The sequence below is a fragment of the Dipodomys ordii genome, unplaced genomic scaffold (genome assembly GCF_000151885.1).
Source record: "Dipodomys ordii isolate 6190 unplaced genomic scaffold, Dord_2.0 Scaffold105, whole genome shotgun sequence".
NCBI classification, from domain to species: domain Eukaryota; kingdom Metazoa; phylum Chordata; class Mammalia; order Rodentia; family Heteromyidae; genus Dipodomys; species Dipodomys ordii.
This window is the reverse complement of record NW_012267321.1, coordinates 2655844-2670142: the sequence shown is the minus strand read 5'-3', so window position 1 is coordinate 2670142 and position 14299 is coordinate 2655844. Positions and strand designations below refer to the sequence as shown.

At 47.3% G+C, this 14299-nt stretch overlaps 1 pseudogene; it reads left to right on the top strand.

Moving 5' to 3' along the window:
* The window catches only part of LOC105994209, a 55892-nt pseudogene that overhangs the window by 5079 nt on the left and 36514 nt on the right, over nt 1-14299 (top strand).

The following is a 14299-nucleotide window of genomic DNA, read 5'->3' as shown; positions in this document are numbered from 1 at the left end:
AACGCCATGGCAAGGCGCCGCCCACTTCCTTGCAGTTTTGAGGTAACTCCATATTAGGCAGTGCTTGGCAGGACGGTGGGTCCTGGGCTTTGCGCATGCGTGATTCATGTAGAGTCCCCAGCCAATCCCGTGGCACCTGGTGATGGCGAAAGGCAGACGACCAATGGGAAAAACGGTTCCTATTCCATATATAAGCAGCCATGTTTTTGGTACATGCGCTCTCACGCTCAGGCTCTCCCATCAATTCAAAGGCTCTCCAATGAAGCGTGATCTGAGAAGACTCCTGGTGTGGTGGTCGTTCTTCCTCGCTGGCCGAGAAGGCGCTCACCGCAGGGATACACTCTGAGCTCCTCTCCTCACTTCAGGCCCAGTTATGGTTCTTGATTTTCTTGGGCTTATGGATGTATCCTCAGCCTCCCCCTGTCTCTGTCCCCAGGCTGTGCCCTCTGTGTACTGACTCTTCTCCAGCTGGGGTGCTTAGGCGGACACTGTGGTTGGCTCTAGGACCCACCCTCAATTCAAAGTGAACTTATCATGGGATGTTGAAACACTCACCCACAGACACTACTTTCCTGTTCACCAGCACTGGCTCGGGACTGGTAAATAGCTTACAGGCCATGTGTAAAGACAAACAAAATTCCCTGATTTTTCTCCACATTTCCAGCACAGTCAACAGAAAAGTTTGGCCCTGAAAAGTGTGATCATTTTTTCCCAGTAGCAAGCAAGCATTTCCTTTTTTTTCTTTCTTTTTTTTTTACCTGAGACTAGAACTTCAACTGGATATCTGATGCTTTTCCTCATTGGCTGGTACTCTACCACCAGAGCATTTCCTTATGCAACAGCAGACACAGCCGGGCCCCTCTAATTCGGTTCACTTCTCACCTTAAATTCCCGTGCTGTGGATGTGAAGGCCCAGGTTGCTTGCCTGTGTTGCTGACTCTGCCCCCATGTGGGACTGATCAGCTCAAAGAATCAGGACCACGGACAAATCTTCACGGGCTCACCATAAAGGATGCCACTGAAAAGATGTGTGTGGCAAGACCCGGAAGCCGAGTTCCTTGTCTACAACCCTACTCTCCACGAACCCTCACATCCTCAGCTATCTGGAAGGTCTCCAAACCCTCTCGTTTTGTTCTTTTTTTATACAAACTTCATTGGATGGGGAAGACTGTGTCAAAGTGTGATCAAGCAGAAAGGTTGTGACAGGGTGCTGACAGGGCCAGGATGGGGGCCTAGCAGCACTTCTGCCTGCACCCTTTGGCCCTCCTGTTGGCACATGGGGCTGGACCCGTCCAGTACCAGGTCTTGGGATTTACCATAAGACACTGGTCAGGATTCTGCTGTGATGGCTCTGAGATGGAAACGCTGGGTCCAGTAGTTATCATGGCCCTCTTCTGAAACAAATCTCAGGTTCTATGGCCTGCATTCTGGAGGGAGTTAATGAGCCAGAAACTGTGCACCCAGACCCACCTGTGTAGTCTCAGGTTCCCGTTCACCCATGGTGTTACCCACAGCACAGCTGTGGATGTCCCTATGTGCTCATTGCTATTTTGAGAAAAGATCTTACTATGTACGCCAGGCTGGTTTGAAGTCACGATTCTTCCACATCAGTCTGCTGATTACTGGGATTACGGGTCTGCATCAGCATACCTGACTTTTGTTTTTGTAGTAATAGTATACTATTGTTTGTTCTCTCATCATCACCATTAGCCACAGTCTTGTGTTTAAATGCCTGCTCCGCCAGCCATCCTCTTAGCTCCGTGAGCTGGCCAGACATTCTGCCTTGTGCTGTGCCTCACAGGATTAACGCTGTGAGCCACTTCACACCTTGTACAATTGGTTTGAGGGTTCAGTGAGGTCTCAGGTGTGTGTGCCTTCTCTAGGGCCTGGCATGCATGCATGCTATGCATGCTATGCAGCCGCTGCTACTAAGTGGAGTATGTGGTGTAGTAGCCAGTGGTGGGCAGCATGTGTGATCTTATGAGAACTAGGAAATTGCTCTGTTTCTATTGAACTGTGTGCTCCAGGTCAGAGGAGGGCATGGTGGGTGTGCTGAACGTCTCCCAGGACTGTGCAGCTCCCTTGAGTCTGGGATTACTGACATTCTTCTTCCTTATTCTCTCCTCAGCTTCGCCACAACAGCATCAAGAAGCTGTCCACCATTGCCTTGGCCTTTGGAGTGGAAAGGACCCGAAGTGAACTCCTCTCCTTTCTTACAGGTGGGGACTCTTGGGGCCATGTGCGGTGGGGGTGCCTGGAGATGGCTTCTGCTTAATAAGGAAAGCCCACAGCAGGGGCCCTGGATGATGGGGTACAGAGATTGAGGTGCAGATAGACAAGCTTTATGTACTGCAGGACTGTGTTGAGGGGAAGGCTGAGGAAGATGAAGGTGGAGGCAGGATGTCCTCTCGGAAGTCTGCTGGAAGGCAGCCACAGCCCTGGAATGAGACTCACAGTCTGAGACCTGCCATGGGCTATGCAAGGTGGAAATAGTCATGTGACTCTTACTAGAGACATGGAGAGCATTCAGTCCATTTAACACCTAAGTGTTGGCTGGGAGGACAGTCTCATCAGATAATGTTCTGCCTGCCTGGATGGAAAGAACTGGGGCGGGGGATGGGGAGAATGTGGGAGCTTCAGAACAAGAGCAGCCAGGGGATCTAGACACTTGGGGTCAGAGTCCCAATGGGCGTTAGGTTCCTTCTTCTCTTGACTTGCTGCCTGGGAGCCACTCCAGGTGCATGTAGCAGGTGCCGTGTCTTTGGGAAAAGGTGGTGCTGTCCACACAGAAAAGCAGAAGCCTCAGCCTCAGGCCTGCAGAAGATGTAGGATTGGTTTTGTAAGTGATTACTGCAGCATGATTGTGGGCTAGAGCAAAATGCCAGGCTGCCATATCAAAGGACAGTAGTGTAGTGCCATGGTTCTGGAGGTGGTGCTCTGAGCCCTGGGTGCTGCACTTCTTGTGGTGAGTCCTAGATCAGAAAGGAAGAATCCAAGAGATCGCTGGTGCCCCAGCATGGCCTGAGACTGTGGCTGGGCTTGGCACTGTATTCTGGTGGGAACCGGGTGCAGGGGCCGGTCGTTGGGGGCAGGCTGGGGGGAGGGACAGCCTGCAATGTCTCCAGGAGGCAGAGCTGAACTGAGTCTGAACAGATAGAAAAGGATTTTTGGCAAAAGACAGTGCTGAGAGTGTAAGCTGTACCTGAGCAGGAAATCTGCATGCCACTGTGTTGCACAGGATGGGACTCAGTCTCCCCTCCCTGAGGGGTGTAGACTGGCCCTGTCACGCAGTGCTCCCCCACCTACCCACAGCTTGTATCTTTTTCTCTGTCCTGGCCATATGGGAAAACTCTGGGTACTGACAGCTAGCTTGTGCATCTTGGGGCCGGGATCCCAGGGTGCAGGGGCCCCAGGAAACTGGAAGTGGCACTAAGCTCCAAGTGGTAGAGCACTAACCATGAGTAAAAGAGCTCAGGGACAGCACCCTGGCTCTGAGTTCAAGCCCCACTACTGATTTTCCGTTGCTTCCCTCCCCCGAAAAAAGTCATTATAACAAGGATCCATCTGCTTTAAAGGTTTCTTCGCCAAGGCACTATCAGCTGTAAAAAGTGAGTAGTTAGGGAATTTAATGAAGTAGAAACAATGGGAAGGTAGATACAGTCTGGTAGGGACATGACTAGGCAAGGTGTGTACAGTGTGCAATAGTGGCTACCATCATGCCTGGACTCAGGTGTGACCCAGGAACAGAAGTCAGATAGTGCCTGTGCTAGGCATCAGTCAATGGTTACTCACAGATCTAACTGGGCATAAGGGCTTCCGCCCAAAACTTCCCCAGGACAGGACTTGCTTGGCCCTTCAGGATTCCACTGTTTTGATTCCAATGGCCGGGCTTCTCCAGGCTGGTTCTTTTGCGAGGATGGCAACCACAGTGTGGCATGCTATACCAGCAGGAGGTGCACAAGGGGTGGGGCCCGGAAGCCCCAAGCTAAGCATGCAAGGCGTGTGTGGGGGGGAGCTGACCTCCCAGCTGGTTCATGAGCTGAGTCGCACCTTTGTGTCACAACCCATTTTTCCTGGAAGGCTTTGTTAGGAGCTTCAAGTCATCCCGACAAGTGAGAGGTGAGCGTGTCTCATCCCTCCTTCATATTGAGCATGGTCAGGAGATGCTGCTGTGAATTAAGCCAAGTCAGGAGCTGGTTGTGAGCTCTTGCCGGCAGGTGTGCAGCGGGGGAACAGGAGTTGGGGGTCCAGCCGCACTGTGGCAAGGACACAGGGGACAGGAAAGGGATTCCTACAAGATGGTGGCACAGAACTGGGGGTGCTCAGGAGAAAAAGAGGAGACAGAGATAGAGAAAGACTTCCTAAATATGGGAACTCTCCAGAAGTAACAATTCCAGACACGGCTGTATGTCAGCATGACAATGGATGTCTGTGTTTCCAGTGTACTGCAGGGGTGTGTGGGGTGCAGAGCCTAACCTTGAGCTGAGGGACAGCACCTATGCTGACCAAAAAATAAAAGAGGAAAAGCACATGGAGAGTTGCTGAGTGCTGTAGGGGAGGGGAAGCGTGGGGCTTGGGTTGTCTTCGATTTGGATCAGACTCAAGACACAGTGTGAGGTGGGTGGACGGTCGGGTGCTCCTGGGGAGCGGTTGCTGAGTGGAGGTGGCGTGGGGGCAGGGAAAGCTTGCATCCCCACAGAAGGCAGGGAGCTGGTGGAGGATGCGCACTGCCCATAGGTCAGGAGGTTAAGTCCACATCCACACTCTCCAAGGTGACACAGACTGGGAGGACCTATGGGGATGGGAACACCAGGGGTCAGGAGAGGACCAGGTGTGTGTGAGGTTAATGATGACACAAAACAGCTCCCCATGGAGGCCAGAGCATGAGTGTGCTGGGTGGAATGACTTTAGGCTGGATTAAGTGCGTGGGGCATGGAGGGAATCTGGCTAAAGCAAGTGGGGGGGAGGGAGTGCAGGGATGGCAGGAACTGTGGATCAAGGGTTTCTGTGGTGGGGTGGCTGTGGGAACTTCAGGATCAGGAGGAGGCGCCTGGCTCAGAGCCCAGGGTCCACTCAGCACCTGGCATAGTCCCTGGATGGCTCCTGGAGGCAGGCCTGCCATCTGCTTGCTTTCCTTTCCTGTGCCAATCCCAGGACTTGAACTCAGGGCCTGGATCCTATTCCTGAGCTTTGTTCTCAGGACTGATGACTGTCCCCGTGGCATCAGTGCTACTTCTGGCTTGTTGTCACCCTGCAATTCACTCCTGAGAACAAAAGGGTGGTGGTGGAGAACCCTGGACAGGAGGCCCCTCCTCACATTCTACACAGCAGCCCTGACCTGCACCCCAGAGGCTGTGGTAAAGTGACCTCATAACAAGGGACATGAGGAGCACTGCAGGAAATGTTACAATAGCCAAGCAAGGGACTTTCTCATGGAGCCTTCATGTTTTAAAAACAACTTTACATTAAAAAAAAAGTGCTTTTCAAAGTACACTTAATGTCCTTGTTGAATTAGCAGAGAGTCTAGAGATATGTAATATAGACTGCCAAGGAAAAGAAAGAGTTGTGAAAATAAATTATATGTAAGAAAGAAGCACGGACAAGGCTAATGGAATAACTGTCAGTAAGGAGTCCGGATGTTTGTGGTCAGTGGTACACCAGCAGGACTCCCTTTTTCTCTTCCTTCCTTCCTTCCTTCCTTCCTTCCTTCCTTCCTTCCTTCCTTCCTTCCTTCCTTCCTTTCTTCCTTCCTTCCTTCCTTCTTTACTGCCTTGCCCTCTCTCTTCTCTGTCTCTCTCTGTCTGTGTGTGTGTTTCCCTCATTCTCTCTTTCCTTCTTTGTGCCCAGCTTGGAGCTTAAAATCTGGGCCACCATTCTGTCCCTGGATAGATTTTGCTCAAGGCTAATGCTCTACCACTTCACCCACAGCACCACCCCCATGTATGTTTGGTTTTTTTAGTGGTTTATTGGAGATGAGAGTCTCAGAGGGTTTTCTGCCTAGACTGGCTTTGAAATGTGATCCTTAGATCTCGCCTCCTCATGAACTCAGAACACAGGCATCAACCACCACACCCAGCTGCTATTTTCTTTTCTTTATTTTTTTTTATTGTAAGAATACCCTACAGAGGAGTTACAATTATATGGGCAAGATAACGAGTACCTTTCTTATCAAGCATTGTTGCCTCCTCTTTGTTTCCCCTCCCCATCCTTTCCCATACTCCCGCCCTCTCCAATCCAATTCCCCCAACACCGAAGTTGTAAAGTTCATTTTTCGACATAATGACTATACATCTCATTGTTGCAATGGGTTCACCTATATCCCTACTTAAAGGAGTTGTTTTTTCCCTTCCCCTCCACAAATTATACCATCGTCAAATACAGTGGTTATACCGTGGGTGAGGGACATACACAGCAACATAGAAATCATCTTATAAATATGTTAGAAACAATTGCCAGCTGCTATTTTCTTTCCAACTACTTTTTTCTCCAGAACAGAAAGGGCTTTAAGAATGATTTGCTTCATTGCATAGGGAACTATTAAAGAAAGAAAGAAAAAAATCAAAAGACTCAAAATGGATTTAAGAAAACATGTTAATTGAGTTTAACCAGTTTACCTTGAATTTGCCATGACTACCAATTACTGGGGCAGATTCTCTGGAGGAAGTTGACATGACCTAATAAGCATTATTCAAAACCTCACATTTCCACATTCATATAATTTTGTGGGCCAGCACAATAGAGACAAATGAACACACACAGATATATAGCACACAAATGCACAGGTGTGGACATATGTGCACATCTCTCTCAGCTGATGAATTTATCTAGGTGTGGAGATGGTTGAATGGCCAAGTAAAGTTCAGCAGAGATGCAAGCTTGGTGGTCCTCAGGGGAGGACCACTTTCTTCTTCTTTGTGCAGGTGAGGAGGAGGCTGCAGGGAGTGGAGTGTCCACTCATGAGCAGGAAAGGACTGAGGGATGGGAAACAGCCAATAACAAACACCGTCATATGGTGCAACACAGGGCTGGGGTTGTCAATCACAGACAAGCAAATCTGAAAAATGCAGGACATGGCATATAAGGAGAAAAAGGTGCTCACCAGGAGGAGGATTATGGTAGCTCTGGACTCGAGAGAGGCTCTGGTGGAGACGCTGATCTTCTGGATGTGTCGCATTCTCTGCTTGTGTCTGTACAGGACAAAGAGCATGGAGATGCTGGCCCAGAGCCTGAGCCCCAGACACAGAACATCAGGCACTGAGAGCATGGCCAAGTAGAGCACATCAGCAGCTGGGTCCTGATGCGTGGAAGAGCAACATCCATAGGCCTTTAAGCTTGTCATGTTTTCATGTGCTTTGGGTCCAGTCTCGAACTTGAGATTAACAATGCTCACCAGGAGGAAAACCCCCCAGCTGAGGTAGACAGTGGAGACAATGTGCTTGTGGGCTCTCCCCTTCAGCCCTGCCCACCTGGAGTCCCCCTGGCTGATTCTGACAGCAAGGAAGATGCTCAGGGAGCAAGTGCTACTGATCGACACCCCTCTGCCCACTCGGTGAAGATAGAAGACCATTTTGCACCCCACATCATTGAAGAAATTTCTCCAGCCCCAAGCCAACATGGTTTGGGGAACACTCCTACACAGAAGACTTAGGAAATTGGCCACAATTAAGTGCCTAAGAATCAAGTCTGTGGCTCTCATCCTGTTCCTCATGCAGGAAAGGAGTAGACAATGAGAGAGAAGATACAAATTACCCACAAAACCAACCACAGTCTGGGCTAAGAAGGTGACCCCCATAAACACATGGGCATCTCCCATCCTCTCTGTTCCTTGAGTCTCATTCAGAGGCTCTGGATTGGAAACAAAGGCCTGCATGGTGCCAAGGGAACTCAACATTCTCCATCCAGCATTCAGACCACTGGAAATACTCTCCTACTGTCTCTCATGTATTAGGAAAAATCCCATTCTGTTCATCCATCGGGAAGAAGAAGATGGCATGTTCAGGGAAATGGATGAACCTGGAGAAATGGCATTAATGGAAGGTGAGTCTGGTTCTGAGGTGAAGGTGGCTGCATTTCTCCTCTGTAGAATCAGATCTAAGATTCTAAACAAGCAAGGACCTAGTGACTCAAGCCTGTAATCCTAGCTACTCAGGGGCTGAGACCTTGGATTCCCAATACAAAGCCAGCTTAGAGAAGGAAAGTCTCTGAGGCTCTTCTCTCCAATTAAGCACCAGCGAACTGAAAATAGATCTGTGGCTCAAAGTGGTAGAGGCCTAGCCTTGAGCAGAAAGGGATGAAGGAACATGGGTAAGACTCAAGTTCAGGCTCTCTGACTGACTAAAGAAAGAAACTTGCAACATGGGTGAAATGTTCCTGGGGCCACATGATTTTGATTTTTGCGCACTTTAAAATCTGTGTGAGTGTTTTGTGTGTCTGTGAACCTGTTCAAAGATAAAAATTGTCAGCATGGGGGCTGGGAAGGTGGTTCAGTGGTAGAGTGCTTGCCTTGCATGCATGAGGCCCTGGGTTCGATTCCTCAGCACCACATAAGCAAAAAGCCAGAAGTGGCGCTGTGGCTCTAGTGGTAGAGCACTAGCCTTGAGCTGAAGAGCTGATGGACAGTGTCTAGGTCCAGAGTTCAGTCCCCATGACCGGACCCCCCCCCCCAAAAATTGTCAGCATGTTGTAACAATTGGGCGAGTTTAAATTTAAGATTCAAAAGGTTATTAGGTTTGGACATTGACAACAATTTAAAAAAATCTTCATAGTGTTTTAAAGGACTTTTTAAGGATTCATTAACTTGGAAAATAAAAAAATCTGGTATTAAAAAAACTAATATTTCAAAATGCATAAGACTGTTTATACTGTAATCAAGTTATCTGGTTTAACAAAAATGCATTGGCTGTTTGGGATTTAGTTCCCTTGGCTAAAATTTGGGGATAAATATTAAAAATTTAAATGTGAAGGTTAATTTAACACTGTCAAAGACCGTACCCCCAACTTTTAGGGCCAAATCTGGTGCTGGGTGAACGATTTTACCATTTCACCATTTCCCTCAAAATGAGACCACAGGAAGATCCCCCGCCCCCCCCCCTCTGTGCTATCGCCAAACCCCAAGCTATAGGTTTTAAGTCTTCCCCACCACCCCGAGCCAGCCCATTGCCTTCCTCCACAGGGCAGCATTTATTTAATCTGGTAAATGGTGCATATTTGGCTCTAAATCAGACTCTGACTTCGGGGACTGAGTCTTGCTGGTGATGCCTAGCTTCAAGCCCCCCTTACTATGAAGGCATTGCAGTCCCAGGGCCTTACACCAGCATTTCAGACCCCAGTAGGTGCCACAGCTCCCCACCTATGCTAACCTTGACTCAAATATCTGGCCAAGGAACTTGTATAGGACATCCACCCCTGCCATATAACAACTTTTGCAACTCCACCAGTCCCAGTCCTGGCCCACGTCCCTACTTCTTGCCACACCCTGGAGCTTGGTGGGCCTGCAACAAAGGACTTTCCCACTGCCTAGCCACCCACGTTTTAAATTTTACCAGTGATTTCTGCATTAGGGTCCAGGTGCTCCCCAAAATCTTTTACCAACCAGCTGGAACCATGGAGGCTCGATACGAACAACACCCCACCAGATACCATAGGGAGCCAGTGTCCCTCACTCTAGCAGTTATGTTGGGGATAGGAATCACAGCCGGGGTGGGTACTGGAAGAGCTGCTTAAGTACAGGGAGACCTACAATACTCCACCCTCCAAGCAGCGGTGAATGAGGACTTAGAGGCTTTAGAAAAGTCAGTAACAAAACTTTAACAGTCCCTGGCTTCCGTTTCTGAAGTAGTGTTGCAAAACCGGTGGGGCCTAGATTTGCTGTTCCTAAAGGAAGGGAAAATGTGTGCTGCTTTGGGAGAAGAATGCTGTTTTTATGCAGATCATACAGGAGTAGTTAGAGACTCTATGACAAAACTTAGAGACAGCCTTAACAAGAGACACAAAGACTGGGAAGCCCAGCAGGGTTGGTTTAAAGGCTGTTTTAACAAATCACCTTGGATGACTACCCTAATCTCCACTATAATGGGACCCCTGTTTATCCTTCTTTTACTCCTCACCCTTGGCCCCTGCATTTTTAACAAGCTATTAAAATTTATCCAAGAAAGGCTTTCCATTGTGCAGGCTATGGTATTAACCCAGCAATATCAGCCATTAAAGATAACTCCCTAAATTTTTTTTCTTTTTTTTCTTGGGTCCGGTAGTGGGGCCTGAACTCTGGGTCTGGGCGCTGTCCCTCAGCTCTTCAGCTCAAGGCTAGCGCTCTACCACTTGAGCCACAGTGCCACTTCTGGCTTTTTTCTTTTTGCTTATGTTGTGCTGAGGAATCGAACCCAGGGCCTCAGGCATGCAAGGCAAGCGCTCCACCCCTGAGCCACCTTCCCAGCCCCAACTCCCTAAATTTTAAGATTAAAATTAGTAAAAAAAAAAAAGGAGGGAATGAAAGATTAAAATTAGAGTTACTTTTTACAATTGCTAACTGCTGATTTTGCTTTTGTAAACTTGCTTGTGCTAACACCAACCCCCTCCCTGGAAATAAAAAATTGGGTAAAGTCTCAGAGCCCAGATGTCGGCCCCAGGACAAGGTCTGTGGTCATAGACATAGAACAGACAGTTCGTATTTTTCAGTTCCCCTTTTAGAAATTCCCCAGAGGGGACCTTGAGATAATGACCATCTGGCAGGACCAGCAAACCAGTCCAAATGTCAACCAATCACAAGCCTGTAACTATGTGAACTCCCCTAACCCTTATTGTTCAAAGTAACCATCCCCCCTTGAGTGCCCCCGTGCCAGTCATTTTACAAAGAGTGTTACAAAATTTCCCCCGTAAAAGAAAAAAAAAATGATTGCTGGGGTATATGGTGACCTTTAAATTGGCCAATCCCGGGACTCCTTGTGTTAATCTTGTGGTCTTTGCCTGTAACTTCTGCTCAGAGCTCTCTCCCTTCCTAAGGCAGAGAGTCCATTTGCACAAACGTCAAATAAACTACTCTTGCTTGTTGCATCTCCCGGTCTGGAGTCTGAGTTTCTGAGGCACCATCCCATCGATGGAAGTATCCTAGGGGGATAGGGTCTTTCACTCCTAAGGTGGTCCTTTACCCAGAGTGTGGAACCTGGGGTCACTCCTGCAGGCTGCGCTTCTCCAGTGGCAGTGAACAAAAGTATGTGCTGCTGAGGAATTGAACCCAGCGCTTCTTGCATGCTAGGCAAGCACTCTACCAATGAGTCACCTTCCCAGCCCTCCTCATCTCAGTCTCCTCTTGTTTTATCATCATATATGCTATTAGAAAACAAAAATGGAACCCTGCACTGATGCAATCTCAGGAGCCTGATATCAGAGAATCAAGGTTCAAAGCCAGCCTGGTGAAGAAAGCCCATGAGATTCTTATCTCCAATTCTTATCTCCACTCTCTGGTGGTAGAGTGCCAGTCTGGAATAAAAGAGCTCAGCAAACGCATCCAGGCCCAGAGATCAACTCCCTGGCCTGGCACAAACAAAGAAAGAAAATAGAATGAGACATTACTATACAGGAGTTTCTTTGGCAATAATGGCCATTTTTTTCTAAAAATGTTTTCATCCCTAGAGAACCCATTTGGAGATTAGAGGTAAGCATTTCATGCATATTCCTGAAAGCAGGGTGATCTCTTTTCATGCCTGGTTGTTTCTGAGGAGGTAGCTTCATTTTCTAATTCCCTACTGATTTTCATCCTTATCAGTGATGATTTTGAAGCAGAAATTTGTCACTGTGCTCAGGAGAGGATCAGCAGTGACTCCTCACCCTGGGTTTCTGGTCTACCTCAGTGCATGTGACTCCATTCCTCACCTGGACCCTTCTGGTCTAGCTGACAATTCCTCTGCCCTGTTCTTGTCTGTTTCAAGAACATGCATTTGCCTTTCTGTGTCTGACTTCTTGCATTTTCCACAGCAATCTGTAGTTCTACAGATGTGGCAGCAGATGACACGATTTCCTTCTTGTTCCTGGCCTAGTCAGACTTTGTGATGGAAATAGGCTACATCTTCGTTTTTTGTGAAACATCTTTTTCTTGAACAGCAAAGCAGAAATGGCACACAATTTTAAATATTTGTAAAATTAAATCACAAAAGGGTTTCAAAATGTTTGCACTCTGACTATTACCTCTTCATATATTTAAAGTCATTTATGATCATATACTAATACATAAGATTATACAATGATTAAAGTAGTTGAAATCTAGTAACTGTAAGCTATATTAATGGATCTCGTTTCCTAGTATAATATCTTAATATTACCTCTGATCTTTGTTCAGAGCTGACAGTAAAGCTCTAAGGTCATCTTGACCCCTATGCTCAGTTGAAGGCACTTACAAGGAGCTGGCTTACTTAAAAAACACCTGGTGCCCAGGATTGCTTTTCTATGTCTGCAGAGTTTGTTTTACTTTCTACCAGTTGACCTTGTCTTGTTTTACTGCACTCTGTTTTTATTGAAATTTTCCTTGTTTTTCTGGACTATTGTAACATTATATTACCTCTTGACTTCTAATAGTATATATTAGGGAAAGTTAAAAATAAATGGTGCTGCAGTTGAGCTGCAGACCTCCAGACCCCATCCTTTGTCTTATGTCTTTATTTTTCCTCATCCTTGTCCTCTAATTCAGGATTCCCTTTCATTGCTGGCAGGCTCCAGCAAGTGATGCCCAATCAGGGACCTGAAATCCTGGGATCACGGCAGAGGACCCAGCCAAGGTAAGAAGACACGTCCAGAAAAGAGAGCGATTGAAAGTATAGTTGTGAGTAAGAAATTATTGGGCAAGGTAAGACCCTCCCATTATATGTGCAGGCTCTTAAGGGCATGCTTCAAGCTCGAGGAGTGAAAGTTGGACAGAGTGAGTTAGAGAGTTTCTTTCGCTTTGTCAAGGAAGTATGCCCCTGGTACCCAGAGGAAGGAACCATTAGTTTAGAAACTTAGCAAAAAAAATGGAAAAAAGGATCCAGGGACACTATGATGCAAATGGCCTGTAAGTTAAAACATTGCTGCTTTGTAATTGTCTGGTATCTGTGTAGCCTGAAGGTTCTGTATTGGGGTTGGCAAGAGTCATGGCGGACTCACTATAAGACAGCCAAGTGGGCCAGTGTGAGCCATCCCCTGGATCCCCATCAGGGTAAACTATCCAGTAGTGTGGACATATGGGCATATGCAGACTGTACTCCGGCACTTTCTGTCTGACAGTCTACAACGCACATGTTGTAAATGTGTTTTGTCTCAATGTTTGTGTGTATGTATTTTGGAATTCTTGGAATGTTTCTTCTCTCAGATTCATCCTGATGGGAGAGCCCAGAGGAAGCTGGCTAACACCCCCTTTTAATATCTGTTTCTCTCTAGCTCCTTCTTTTTTACTTACACTTTAAACTGACTCCCCTTTCTACCTTTCACTGCCACCTCCTCAACCCTCTCTGGATCCAGAAGTAGGGGAGTGGTGGAGGGTGAAAAATGTGGAGGATGTAACAATAACTTGAAAGCGCTGGCAGGGAGAACTTGCAGCCATATGAAAATGCCACTGACCATCTGCAATTGACACCAACAAAATCTTAACCTCGGGCCTTGTCCCAGGAGGTCTGAGTATGGGAGAGAACCTGTCAGTCTGAGGGAACGGCAGGTAGGGACTTCTTTCCCTTGCCCCAAGATGTGTGGGAATTCTCCTCAACTTTGGAAGGCCCCTGGGTCAATGTTTGCAGGAATCTAAAAGAAAAATCCTCCAGAGGTGAGTAGAGGAGGTTCCCCTGGTAAGTGGATTTGAGTCCCACTTGTGAATGGTGGTGAGATATTGCCCCATTCACTGAGACCTGATTTTGTCTTTGTGGCCACTTGTCTGTCTTGATTACTTCAGTGTGTTTTCTATTATGTTTTCTGAGGTAGGGATAAACTGGGGACCCATTAGCCCCCAACTCAGCCTTTGGTTGTTGTCTTGTCAAGTTCTGTTCTAGAATTGTTACCAGTTTTAAATGTACGTACAACTGATTTTGATTTTTGCGTGCTTTAAGATCTGTGTGTGTTTTGTATGTGTTTCTGAACATTGTCAAGATAAAAATTATCAGCATGCTGTAACAATTGTGTAAGTTTAAGTTTAAAATTTAAAAGTTTATGAGGTTTGGACATTACCAAAAATTTAACAAAAATTTCACATTGTTTTAAATAACTTGTTTTTGTGGGGGTCCGGTCGTGGAGCCTGAACTCTGGGCCTGGGTGCTGTCCCTCAGCTCTTCAGCTCAAGGCTAGC